Source organism: Phacochoerus africanus, chromosome 1, assembly GCF_016906955.1.
Source record: "Phacochoerus africanus isolate WHEZ1 chromosome 1, ROS_Pafr_v1, whole genome shotgun sequence".
Lineage (NCBI taxonomy): Eukaryota > Metazoa > Chordata > Mammalia > Artiodactyla > Suidae > Phacochoerus > Phacochoerus africanus.
The window spans coordinates 287,591,737-287,605,089 of record NC_062544.1 but is presented as its reverse complement, the minus strand read 5'-3'; positions in this window follow the sequence as shown (position 1 = coordinate 287,605,089).

The window sequence follows — 13,353 nt, the reverse complement described above, 5'->3', positions numbered from 1 at the left end:
GATGTTGTCCTGGTCTTTCGCTTTGTTATGTTTTTCCGGGTCCTTCTCCTGGACGTTTTCAGGAAGCAATGGTCCGGCCTCCAGGGACGACCCACCTGCCACCTGCCACCTCTTCCTCGCTCACTGCAACAGCTAGAGCTCCTGGTCCCATGTCGGATCTTGACGGGGTCACCGTGGTTGTTTTACTGCTGGATATGCTGTAGGCTATCAGTTCATGGCGGATTTTCATCGTATCTTGAAGGAGGGCTCTCAATGCCTAATTTGCTAAAAAAAAATTTAAATCAGGAGTTCCCATCGTGGCTCAGTGGTTAACAAATCTGACTAGGAACCATGAGGCTGCGGGTTCGATCCCTGGCCTTGCTGTGTGGGTTAAGGATCCGGCGTTGCCATGGGCTGCGGGGTAGGTCGCAGACGCGGCTCGGATCTGGTGCGGCTGTGGCTGTGGTGTAGGCCGGCAGCCGCTGCTCCAATTAGACCACTGGCCTGGGAACCTCCATACGCCATGGGAGCAGCCCTAGAAAAAAGACACACACACAAAAAAATTAAATCAGAATTACATTATCGGGATAGGAACCTCGTTATTTGGGAAGGAACGCCAGGATGAGCACTTTATTTCCACAAATGTGCAGTCGTCACCCTCTGAGTTTTTCCGGGAGAAAAACTGTAAAATCACCGTCAGCTTTATTGCAGAGCTTTCGTGCCAGTGGGGCCTAAATACTGTCGTTTTTTGTTTTGTGGGTGTTGTTTCTCTTTTTAGGCCCACACCCAAGGCATCTGGGTCAAATTGGAGCTGCAGCTGCTGGCCTACACCACAGCCACAGCAACACCAGATCTGAGCCGCATCTGTGACCTACATCAGAACACACGGCAACTCCGGATCCTTAACCCGCTGAGCGAGGCCGGGGATCGAACCCGCATCTCCATGGATACTAGTCGGATTTGTTTCCACTGAGCCACAACGGGACCTCCCTAAATACTCTCTTCTATTTGGAGAAACACAAATCCAGAAGCCGGTAAAACCTCACGGGGGCAGCACCTGCAGACAGGGCGGGTCCGGGCTTGGGCGTCAGCACAAGGGGAATACATGGTGCTGCCCGGAGGGCACAGAGGCGGGGACCCGGCCAGGCGTCCGGGGGCTCCAGCCTGTCAGCCACAAGCCGCCTCCACCAGACCATCCAGGTGGGCGATGCTGAGGCTGATCTGGGCGTTCAGTTCGGCCTTTTTTCCAGAAAGAACTAGGAAAGACGGGCACATGTTCCAGAGCCAGGGCCTGTGGCTCTGGACAGGCCCTGGCCCCTCTGCTGCACTGAAGGGAGCGAGGCTGCCGGAGAGAATAGATTTCTTGGAAAACGTCATGCCAAGATCTGCTTGCCGTTGTGGCGTTTGAAAATAGCATGGAATAACTGGAAATTATCCTCGCCTGGAATACGGGTCACACAGCTGACCCACGAGCCAAGACCTTTTGGAGAAAGAAGGAAGCAGAGAAAATCCAGGCCGTGTTCACCCGAGGCTCCTCAGACCCCAGAGGCGGTGAGGGCGACCCTCCTTTCACTTCGGGCAGTGTGCCCGGAGGGGGGAGCCGCGCCCGGCCACCCTCCCACCCCACGTGGGTCCTGGAGCCCGTGGCCCGGGTCGCGCTGCGGAAGCGGCGGCCCAGCGCTCCTCGCCCCTGCTGTGCGGCTTGGCTGGGCAGTCACGCTGGGGCCAGAGCGGGACAGAGCAGGACACAAGGCCCCGATCGCCTCTGCTCAGAAGCCACACTTTCCCTCATTGGCCAGCGCAGGCTACGGCCCCAAGGGAGCAAGAACGCGGCCCTACAACTCCCGGTAGGAGGGGCCCAGGCGTCCGGGGACCCTACCCACCCTGTGCTGGGACCTCCGGGCCCCTGCAGCCCCAGTGGGTCTGGGTCCATCCACCAGGCCCAGGCGGCGGAGGGAGGGTCCTGGGACCAGAGCAGCTCAGGCCGAGAGGCAGGACCGCCGCCTGGAGAGGTCTCCAGGAGGGCAGGGGGACCCGGAGGGAGGCGGCCGTGAGGGGGGCTGGCACCCGGGCCCGAGGCAGGGCCTCCAGGAGGGTGCGCTCCTCCCCCTCCCCGGCGAGGCCTCCCGCATGAGGGGTGCTGCCCGCCGCTGGGCCTGGTTGACCCAGGAGGAGCCCACGTGGCAGGGAAATCCCAGCCTGGACCCGGGTCCCAGGGCTCTGCCCCCCGCCCAGCCTCCCCCCCGAATGTCCTCGGCAGCGGCTCCTCTGGGCGGCCCAGGTTGCGGGACGCGCAGCTCCGCACGCACCTGCCCTTCACGGGAAGCGAAAGCAGGGGTCGAAAAAGGGAGAAAGCCACCCCGGAGCCCAGCAGGTCAACGGGAAGTTACTTCTCAAGACGCCCTGCTGGCGCAGCTTTGCAGAAACACGGCTCAGAACCCCGACCGCGGCTTCTTGGCTGCGTTTATCCATCATCAAACTCCTCCTGGCTCGTCCTTCCGGCACAGCACCAGGCGGGCTCCGGGGGCGAGGGCCGCGGGGGCCTGTAACCCATGCAGTGCCCACGGGCAGGACGGAGGGCCCGGGAACCCCCACCCCCACCCCGAAGCTGGCGCTGGGCAGCGTCCCAGAGACCGTCCGGGTTCACTGGCCTGGGAACCCCCCCCACCCCGGCTACTCTAGAGGTCAGCGGTCCCCGGCTCCCTGCCCTCAGCCCCACTCTGGCCGCACTCTGGTCACGCTCTGGTCACGCCCTGGTCACGCCCTGGTCACGCTCTGGTCACGCCCTGGTCACGCCCTGGTCACGCTCTGGTTACGCCCTGGTCACGCTCTGGTCACGCCCTGATCACGCTCTGGTCATGCTCTGGTCACGCTCTGATCACGCCCTGGTCACGCTCTGGTCACGCCCTCTTTCCCTCAGGAGGAGGCTGGTGCGGCTGGTAACCCAGAAACGCTTTCCTGGAGAAGCACCTGACTTGCACGAAACAGCTCAGAGCTGCCCCCCGCGTTCCAGAGGCGTCCCCACCTGGCGGGAGGAGACGGGGGTGGCTGTCACCTCACCCCGGGCAGTGTCCCCGAAGGCTGCAAGGCCCTGGGGAGCAAGGCGGGCGGCGGGCACTGGGGAGGCTCCCGGGCCGCGTGGCCCTGCCCTCGCAGACCAGGGGAACCTCCTCCAGGTCCTGCCGAGGAAACGGAGCAGCGCTTGGGGGCCGGGCGGGGGGCTGGAGGCCCCGCAGCTGGGAGCCCCAGGAGGCGGGGACCAGGTCAGGTCCAGCCCTGGGTCAGTAGGTCCCAGGGCAGGGGCAGCTCCTGGGGAGGGGCCAGCTGAAGCCGGCAGGACGGAGGCTGGGCTGGCCCCCACTGCTGCCACTGCTGCCCGAAGGGACACCTCTCAGGGCACTGGCTCACGCTCAGCGGAGGGGGCGGTGGCAGGAGAGCCGGGTGCCAGCCCAGCCAGTCTCCAGAGCCCGTGCGGCCATGGCATCGTGACAGCAGGTCCATCGAACTCAGAGCAGCCCTGGGGGAACTGCCCAGGGGCCTGGCCTCTGTTCAAGGGGCTGGGACACTGGGGGCCCCACAGCTGCCCTGGCCCAGCCTCTGTACCCATCGGGCAGAGGTGGACTCTGCCAGGGCAGCTGACCCTCAGCCACGCGTGGGGCTGAGAGATGGGTTCAGCCTCTGCAGCTGGGGGGCCCCCTGCCCAAAATCAAGGGAGGGCGGCCCCCCCGGGGAGGGTCCTGTCTGCAGCCTCCCAGGCAGGGACTGAGGGTGCAGGTGCATCCCAGGGGACCCCCTCTGGCCTCCCAGGCCTGCGGGGCTTTGTCTGCCTGTGCTCACGGCCCACCCACGGCCGCCTCCTCCTGGCCGTGATGCCAGAGCAGGTGATTCTGGGCACCTTTGCCCAGGGAGGCGCGGGGAGGACGCCCCAGCTTCCAGCAGTTACAGTAGCGCCTCGTCCTCCGCCACCGGCAAAGCGGAAAACGCGGACTAAAAATACAAGGTGATTTTCCCGGTGGCGCCAGCGCGGGGCCTGTGACGAGCCCCCAGCTCAGTGGCTCCGGGTTCCTGCCTGGGTCACAGAGGGGCCAACGGAGGGAACGAATCGCTAGCCCATCCGCCCCCCACCCCGGGTCCCGGCCTCACCCCACATCCCAGAGCCCAGAGTCCAGCCTCCTCTGGGGGCTCCCCGCCCCTGCCCCTGGCTGAGGGGTCTCACGCCCGACCACACGTGAGAGTCACCCAGGAAGAGCGCTTCAGGGCCGGATGTGCGTCCCCACCCAAGTCCCAGGGAATCCCGACTTCGGGCCTGGGCGCCTGTGGCCTCAGACAGACTACAGGGCCCAGCGTCTCCCCCCAGGGAGGCTGGACTCGCTGATGGAGGAGGGAGCCGGGCTGAGGCCTGGCAGCCCCTCGCTCACCCCTCCCCGGCAGGAGGTCCCCTCAGTGACATCGCCCTGGGAACTCGGCGTGTGCAGAGCCCCTCAGGGTTTGCAGAACCCCTGGATCACCCCTCCATCTCTGTGTGGCGAGCGGGGCGGAAGCAGCCTCCTGAGTCCCCATGGCCCCGCTTCAACCTGCCCGCCGAGGGCTGCAGCCTCAGCCGAGGGCCCAGAGCTGAGTGGGGCCGGGGATCAGACCAGCAGCTGCATGCGAAACGGGAAAAGATCGAAGCCCAAGGCGCAGAGGGCCTGGTGCGAGCACAGGCCTCCCTGTCGCTCTCTGACGGGACCGAGGTTTGGAGGATAAACCGTGGTTTCCCACGGCATGTCCCCTCTGACTGTCCCCTGTGAGGCCTGCAGGGCCCAGGCCGGGCCCCCGCCGTCCGCAGGACGCCATCCTTCTGCGAGGCAGGGTCCAGGGAGAAGGCCACCGACCCCCCTTGCAGGGCAGGGCCCCTCGCCTGCATCCGCGCCTGGGCCTGGAGGACTGACGAAGGCAGAGGCCCCCCTGATGAGCTGCTCTGGGGAGTGGGTGCCGGAGGCGGAGGCAGAGGCCGTGGGCAGGGGGAGCTCCGTCCCCCCCCGGGCCTGCAGGACCCCCCCCCCCCCCGCGATCCAGGCAGTCCCAGCCCTGCCCACAAGGCCCCAGGCCCCAGAAGACCATCTCCCCCCGAGGGTCCTCTCAGGCCTTGCTCTTCCTTCCTCTGGCCCCGGGAGATGGGCTGGTGGAGCCCAGGGCTGAGCCAGGCCCCGGCCCCAAGCCCCGCCTGCCCGGGCATGGCCGTGGGGTTGGGCCCCCAGTGCCCAGGCAGAGGCCCCAGTCCGCAGGCTGCTGCACAGCGGCTCTGCACATGTAGAGGCGCCCCCCACGTGCCAGCTGGCAAGCCCAGGCCCCGGTCACCCAGGTGGCCTCCAGCTGTGTCGGGTGTGGCCACCAGCCACGTCTTGTTTTCCTTGCTCCCCTGGGAGAGGAGCCGTCCCGCCGCTTCCAGAAAGTGTGTTTGTTATTTGGCTCCTGGAAACGCCATCCGATTAAACAGGCTGTGTCCGGACCTGCCAACCAGAGGCTGTGGGCGCCTGTGGCCCTCGAGGCAGAGGGAGGGGCCCACGGCTCAGTCCTCCAGGCTCTAAACGGGGGATGGAGAGCTGGGGACCCGCCCTCACAGCGTGGCTTCCCTGGCACCAGTTGCTCCTCGAGCAAAAGAACCCCTTGGGCCCAGGAGTTCAAGTGCAAGAACAAGCACATGCAGAGGCACACATACGAGGAGCGCATCCATGAGCCCCCCCCACAGAATGCATGGTACACGCATGTTTGGACACACACGTGCAAACACACACGCGCACTTGCGCACACAGGCGCACGTAGCCCAGTCTCAGCACCAGGTGCAGTTACAGGAAGCCCAGCTCAACACCCAGTGAACAACCGAACAGAAACGTAAGCCATTGCCAAGGTCTCATCAACGGAGTCGAACGGGATCCCGCTGACGACGAGCGGGAGGGCAGCAAATACTAACACCACTTCCTCGTGACCCAGCCCCCAGCTCCACAACTGCCCCCAAACGGCCCCTCTTCCTCTCCCCAGATGCCCCAGCCCCTCCCTACAGCCCACAGCCTTGGGGACACAGGCCGAGACCCGGCCACGGTGCTCAGGCAGACAGGGACGCCTAGGGAGGGGCCTGGTCACCCCCAGGTCAGTTGCTGGCTGGCCAAGGCCCCCGCCAGGCAGAGCCCAGGACCTCCAGAACCCTTCGTCTGAGGGGGGAGGCCGGCCCCAGCCCTGGGGTCCTCGGGGCATCGCTAGGGCAGAGTCCAGCGCTCAGGCCTTGTGACAACACGCCGTCTCACGCCTCTGCCCAGCTCACGAACAGCAGGTGCTGCGTGCTTCAGGCCACTGCACTCGGGCCCCTTCGCCTGTCCTGTCCCCTTGAGGCTGACGACTGGGTTTTGTAATCTGAGTGGTAGCTGTCAGCGTGGCCGCTTGACATACTCACTAGGCTGGGACAGGTGTGAGGAACGGGACAGGTGTGGGGGTGGGACAAGTGTGGGGGTGGGACAGGAGTGGGGATGGGACAGGTGCGGGGCTGAGACAGGTGTGGGGGTGGGACAAGTGTGGGTGTGGGACAGGAGTGGGGATGGGACAGGAGTGAGGATGGGACAGGTGTGAGGATGGGACAGGTGTGGCGATGGGACAGGAGTGGGGATGGGACAGGAGTGAGGATGGGACAGGTGTGAGGATGGGACAGGTGTGGGTGTGGGACAGGTGTGGGGATGGGGCAGGTGTGGGGATGGGATGGGGTGGGGGCGGGCCGAGTGTAGGAAATGTGACAGGTTGTAGGAGTGGCTTAGGTATAGAGGACGGGTCAGTGTTCGGGCAGGAGGGAGGTGTATGCAGAGCCTGCAAGGGTTCTGGACCCTCTAGGCAGGGCTGGGATCCAGGAAAACCTCCTTAGAAAGTGCAGGTGGTGGGAGGTGGCGGGGGGGGGGGGAGGCAGGGATGAAGTACCAGGGGGGGACATCGGTGAGGACGGGGGGACCTCAGACTGGGTGTGAGGCGGACGCTCTGACCAGGCTGGTCCCCTCGGTGGGCCTGGGGAGGGAAGGAAGGCAACAGGGAGGGGGCTGGCCAGGGCCAGGGGGCTTGGGCCTGAGGGAGTCGGGTCCCTGCAGCCGCGGTGGACACTGCCTGGCAGGGCCAGGTGCCCGGAGCCCGCGGGGCAGCCCCGGGAGGGCAACGTCGGCCTCTACCGTGCAGGTGAGGTTTGGCTGTGGTGGGCCAGGCCTGGGGCGGCCGCTGGGCTCTGGCTGCCCGAGGACCCCTCCCTCCCGGAGGGTACACATCCCCAGCCTACGAGCTGTCACTGGGTCACAAATTACCCCAAGGCAGCCGCGGCTCCCGCAGTTTCGGGGCCGCCCTCAGGCAGCAGCCCCTGGGGCCTGGGGCCGGAATCCTCGTTTCCAGGACAGATGTTGGCTGAGGCCTCACCGTGCACCTGCCCAGGGCCGCCCCCTCCACAGCCCGCAGGCGCATCGTGCCACGGGCCCAGCACTGGCCCGGAGCTGCCCCACGGAGGGCGCTCGCCCGACCGCGCCGACGGACACCCAGCGGCCGCGGGGGGAGGCACACTGTGGGCGATGCCCCGGCAGGGCCTTTGGAACTGGGGGCCGTGGGGCCCGCTCCTGAACCTGGGCGGAAACGGTGGCGAGGGCGCAGCATGTGGCTGCCCGGCGCTGGGATCACACCTTCCGTTCTCGAGATGAGTGTCATGCAAACAGAACCCAAATATTAGTACAAGGCCAAGTCCCGTCTCACAGCTGCCTTTCAGACATGACAGCCCCGTCTCGTTTCATCCAAGCAACGCCTCCCTGTGCTCCGAGCGGCCGCGTGTCTTCCCGCTCAGGGCCCTGGAGCTGCAGGGAAGAGAAGGGCAGCAGCACCAGAGGGGAGCCACACACGGGGCTGCAGGGTGTCGCCCCACAGCACTGCAGAGGCTGCAGGGAGACCCCTGCTTTCTCCTGGGGGTCGGGCTTCCTCGTTTGCTTCAGTGTTGGGGACCCTGTGTCTGGGGAGCTGCTTGTGGCCCTGGACTCCTGAGGCCCCCGGACATCTGACATCTGTGGTGGGCGCTCCTGGACAGGACAGGAAGGGGGCCTGGGAACCGCCCTGGCCTGGCTGTGGCAGGTCCCGCTGGGTGCCAGCCCTGGTCCAGCCAGCCCTGGGAGTGGTGCACGTGGCCCTTCCTGGCCCGCAGGCCCTGCGGTGGCTCCTCAGGCATCAGCACAACATTCCAAAACACTGGGAGATCACTCGGCCACAGGACCCCCACTCCCTTGGGGCCGCCAGGGCCCATGACTCTGCACTGTCCTGGGAGCCCGGCTTCCTGAGCCTTGGTCTGAATCTCACTCGCTCGTAGCACCCACCTGCTGGCTGTCCCCGCAGCCCGGCATCTGGGAGAGCAGACAGGGAGCCCCTGGCCGGCGCGGGGGTCTCGGGGGAGCGAGGGGGGCTAACGTGATTCTGATGCGGCCACCCCGCTATACAGAAGCCACACAGCTAGAAGTGGCACTTGTAGAACGGTCCCTGTCCCAGGGTTGCAGCCGCAGGAGGATGAGCTGGGTGGGCAGAGCAGGGACCTGCCACCTTCTGACAGCCGCCCCGAGGGAGACGCCCAGGTCACCCCGGCACCCCCACAAGCAGCTCCCGCGGACTTTGAAGGCCTCGTGCTTACTGACGCTCTTGTTTTCCTGTTTTTGCCGAAACAGCCACTTTTCCCCCTCTTTCCGCATGATCCTGCTGCTTCCTTGGGCTTTGGGCTTCCCTTTCTTCTCTGCAGCCTGGAATCGAACGCCGGGTTCATGTATTTTTATTCTCCCTTGTGTATAACGAAGACTCTCACGATGACAAGTTCTCCTCCGAGGGCATTTCTGGCAGCCTTCTCGAAGCTTCCCTGGGAGCACCTCCGGGCCAGTCTCTCCCCGGCCATCTCGCGGGTGGCTTCCTCTTGGACCCGAGTCCCCGCAGTGCGACTTAGACGTCCACCTCGACCCCGTTGCGTGTGTCAGAGAACTCGTCCCATGTGCAGTGGCGTTCACGGCGTGTCCTCGACGGGCACCAGACACTGTCCCCAGGAGCTGCCTCCGTGGCAGGAACGGAAAGGAAGAGCTGCCTTTCAACGGGGCAGCCACAGGGAGACGCCTGTCCTTGCTCCCCGGAAGCACGTCGGAAGGGCTGCTTCTGCAGAAGATCTTATTTCTCGGTACTTCTGGCCTGACTCGCTGAAGGCGCCGTCCTGACCTCAGCACAGACACAGCACCTAGCTTCTGCTCCCGGGCGGACACAGGAAGGGCGCGTGTCCATCACAGCACACGGGGTCCTGCCGCCGCGACGATCACGCCCTGGTCACAACCGCAGTTCTCTCTCGGTCTCCGAGCGAGGCCCCGCGGGGTGCTGTCCTCCCGGGGGGGCCAGGCCACCACTGGCAGGGCGGCTGGTCACCGCGCAGCCCGGGGCGGGTGGGTGCTGACTCTGGAAGTTGCCCCTGGCAGGGAGCAGAGGACACAGGCCCCCACGAGCTGGGGGGGACGAGGCTCTGTGCATGGCCAGAGCGGGGGCTCCACCACAGTGGTAGGAAGCTGAAAAGGACGGAAAGGGCAGGGTGGCTTACCTCCACCCCAGTCGCTGGAGCTGCTTCTGGACCTTCCCCAGAGGCAGGTTTTGAGGCCCCATCGTTCTGCGAGGGGAATGATTGATGAGCAATGTCGGGGACGGGGTGGGGGGGCGCCTTGCTGGCTTTGCATCGGAGCTGCAAGTCTCACCGAGTGGGCTTTTCGTGTAACAAGGGGACAGCAGCAGGCTCCAGAGGCCAGGTAGGAGAGGGCTCATCTGGTTAGGGACCTTGGGGACCCCAGAGCACAGGCAGTGGACCCCACAGAGCCTTCCAGGATGTTGCAATCAGGACATTGGCTGGACAACGGGACACCCAAGGGGCGGGCCAGAGCGGGGTCCCCCTGGGGCATGTGGCCTGTGCAGGACCCCATCCCAGGATGCGTTTGGACGGGGGCTGGACGGACAACCCATCAGGCCTGAGGACCAGGACAAAGCCCTGCCTGGGACTCCAGAGGGTCCTGCAGCAGAAGCTACCACCTCCCTCTGGGGAGCGTGGGAGCAGGTTAGGGTCCAGTTTGGGGTTGGGGTGGGGCCCAGGCGGGAGGAACCCCCCCCCCCCACCGGCTCCCAAGCTGGCGGAAGCTCGTGGACACCATAGAACCTTGCTGGGGGCTCCTGGGTTGGAGGACAGAGCTGCACCTCTCGGCTGCCAGGAGGGGCCAGGAAAGGCTGCAGGTCCTCACGGGGAGCAGAGCCGAGGACAGCACGGCCAGAGGACCCCCAAAGCCAAGCCGTGACCCCAGGAATGCAGAGCCAGGCAGCACGTGGAAAACCAACCGCAGCGTCCGCTCCCCCCTCCCCCAAAGCAAGAAAAGTAATAACAAAACACGGGACTCTGAACCGGAGCCAAGAAGGAATTCAATAACCCTCGGCATCTCCTCTGGGTAGAAGAGCCCAGAATCAGGAACGCGGGTTTCCCTCTATTCCAATTATGGCTTGAAAGCAAGCGCCTGCCTTGTACCTGCAGGATATGTGTGCACAGCCCTGCTCTCCCCCTGCGGTCTTGCTCTTTTCTGGAAAATGGGGCCCCTGCCCGCAGGGCCGTCCATGACACGGGCCCCCTGCCCAGCCCCGGCTCCCGGGCCCCCTCCCTCCCCAGCCCCAGGAGGCTGGAGGGCTGCTGCTTGATGGGCCGTCACCTCCACACGGAGGACCCCTCATGGCTTGGGGACAGTCCCATCCCTCCCTGGCCACCCTGGCTCTGGAATGAGCAGCCTCCCTCGGGGACGCCGATGACAAATTCACCAGAGAGGCTGCAGGGTTTGGCACTGAGGCCAAAGACAGGGTCCCGTGATCAGGGACTGGTGCCTCCCCAAGGGTCAGAGGGCAGGAGCCTTGGTCGCCACAGCAGAGTCTGTCCCTGCCTGGCCAGCCTCCCTACAACCTAGGAAGGCAGGTAGCCCGGTCCTGGCCAAAGAGCTGTGAGTGGACATTGCTGGATGGGCCTCTGAGGAAGCCTTAAAGCAGGAGCGTTACAGGTTTCCCGTCCCTCTGGCAGTTTGCCCCTCCCCCCTTCCCTGCCTGGAATGCGATGCGATGGCTGGGGCGCTGGCAGCTGTTTTAGCACGAGGATGAGTAAAGGGCAGTGGAGGCAGGGACTGCCTGCTTCCAGATGCTCAGTGGGAAGGGCAACCCTTCCCCATTTTCAACATCGTGAGTTGGGTCTTCTGTTCCGAGCAGCTTGTGGCAGGGACTAGCTGATGACCAGGGCAGCCCTCTCCTCGTCCTGGGCTACGGCTAGACTGCAGTCCCCCCACCCTTGCTCTGCAGCAATCCTGGGGCCAGTGCAAACCACCCTCACCACTGCCACCCACCCTGATACCCCCAGAGCCGCATCCATGCAGACGCGAGGCCAGGAGGGGCCCGCCCTGCCTCCGTCTGCCCCTGGGGTGTGAGTCCGGCTGGCGTGGAGCTGCGCCCCTCCGAGCTCACACGTGCCCCCATCTCCCCGCCTCCTCCCTTGGGCAGGGCGGGCCGCAGGCTTACAGGACAGCTGTTTGTCCCCACCAGACAGGGCTCCCGTGGGCACTGTCTTCTCCATGGGGTGGGGTGGCTCGGCCAGCCCCAGATGCGGCCAGAAACCATTGGCTGAATGAGACGGTGACAGGAGGAGCAGGGGGGGCTCAGCGGTGGGGGGGGGGCGCGGGTGCTGGGTCCGCCAGACCAGGCCAGGTCCGGGCCCAGGGCACCTGCGGGAGGCAGCGGAAGGCTGGCCCTTTGTTCCCACCGGAGCCCTGCAGCCTGGGGGCCGACCTGCGCTTGGATTCTCTAATTAAACATCATTGTGTAATTAGAATCCGCTCCCCAGACGGGGAAGACGCTGAGGCGGGAATAATTACCGCTGTGCTGGAAACCAGACGCCAAGGCGGGGAGCAGGGGGTGGGGAGGGGGCCTTCCTCCCAGGGCCCCCCGAGCCCGCACGGTGCTGACCCGAACTGCGGGCAGGGTCAAGGGCAGAAACGGAGGGTGGGCAGCTGAAAGGACATGGCAGGAAGAGCACCTGCTGGCCCAGCACCGGCCCGGGAGGCGCTGTCTTGGGGCCTCGGTTTCCCCTCTGGAGAGAAGGTTCCAGCAGGGTGCCAGGACCTCTTCAGGAGGTGGGGACCAGGGGACAGGAGGGACAAGGCTCTGGAGCCTGAAAGGAGGCCCCCCAGGGCCTCGGTGGCACCAGAAGAAACATTTGGGTCCAGAAGCTCAAGTAATTACAGATGTTCTCCCAGGAATCCAAAAACTACGATGTCTCAACCTTAGGGAAGACTGAGGAAGCACAAGCCGCCATCAGGAACGCGTCTGCGGCCACCACTTCAGCCCACGCCACGTGAACGTCTGCGGACGAGCTGGCAGCGGACGTGGAGGTCGCCTCCGCCCGCCCCCGGCTGGCCCGCACCCTGGGAACCGAGAGCCTCCCGGCACCATGACCTCAGCCAGGCTGCGTCACCCCGCCCTCGCCGCCCAAGGAACATTCCAGAAGCAGCACGTCTGGAGTTGCTGCAAACCTGGCTGCTCACCCTGGGAGCGCCATCTGCCGAGCCCCCATCCCTGCCCCACCCTGCTGATGCCCACCACCGGCGAGCTGGCAGACCCAACACCAGCACCAACAGGTCACAGGCTGGGCGTGCGGAGGCCTCAGGGCCTGGGACGGGCGGTGGGCAGACAGCGACGTGGGAACCGGACGCAGGACCCTCTGGACAGAGCCAGGGGCAGACAGGCAGGGTGACAAGCCCGAGGACGCGGACCCCCCGGGCAGCCCTGTCCTCGGTCGGGGCCTCCCAACCTCACACGCCCGGAACCCCGCCACAGGGCAGCAGGGTGGGAGGGACCCCCCCATACACACACCCCCTTCCGGCTCCCCCCACGTCCTCACTCCCAGCGCTCTGCTGTCCCCGCCTGCAAGGCTCCTCTGCTCACATCCTGCCCCCAGCCCCAGGCTAACAGTAGGCACCCACTGCTTGCGCCAATGCCCCTGCCCACGGCCCCCCCGGAGAGGGGCTGGACCAGGACCCAGGGGGCGCCCCCTGCCCTGTGCCTCCACAGCACAGAGCCACTCCTTCAGCTGGATGACACCACAGCCCAGGGCGCTGTCCTCTCCGCGACCCCCTCTCCCCCTGCTGAGGCCACGCAGACCCACCGGAGCCCCAGCCCAGACCAGAGCCCCTCAAAGGCCCTGCACGGCAGGCACGCGGCCGGGACCCGCATGTCCTGCAGAGGCTGCTCCTGCTCTGCTTGCCCTTTGGAGCAGAAAAGCAAAGTGGGTTTAAAATGCACACAAAC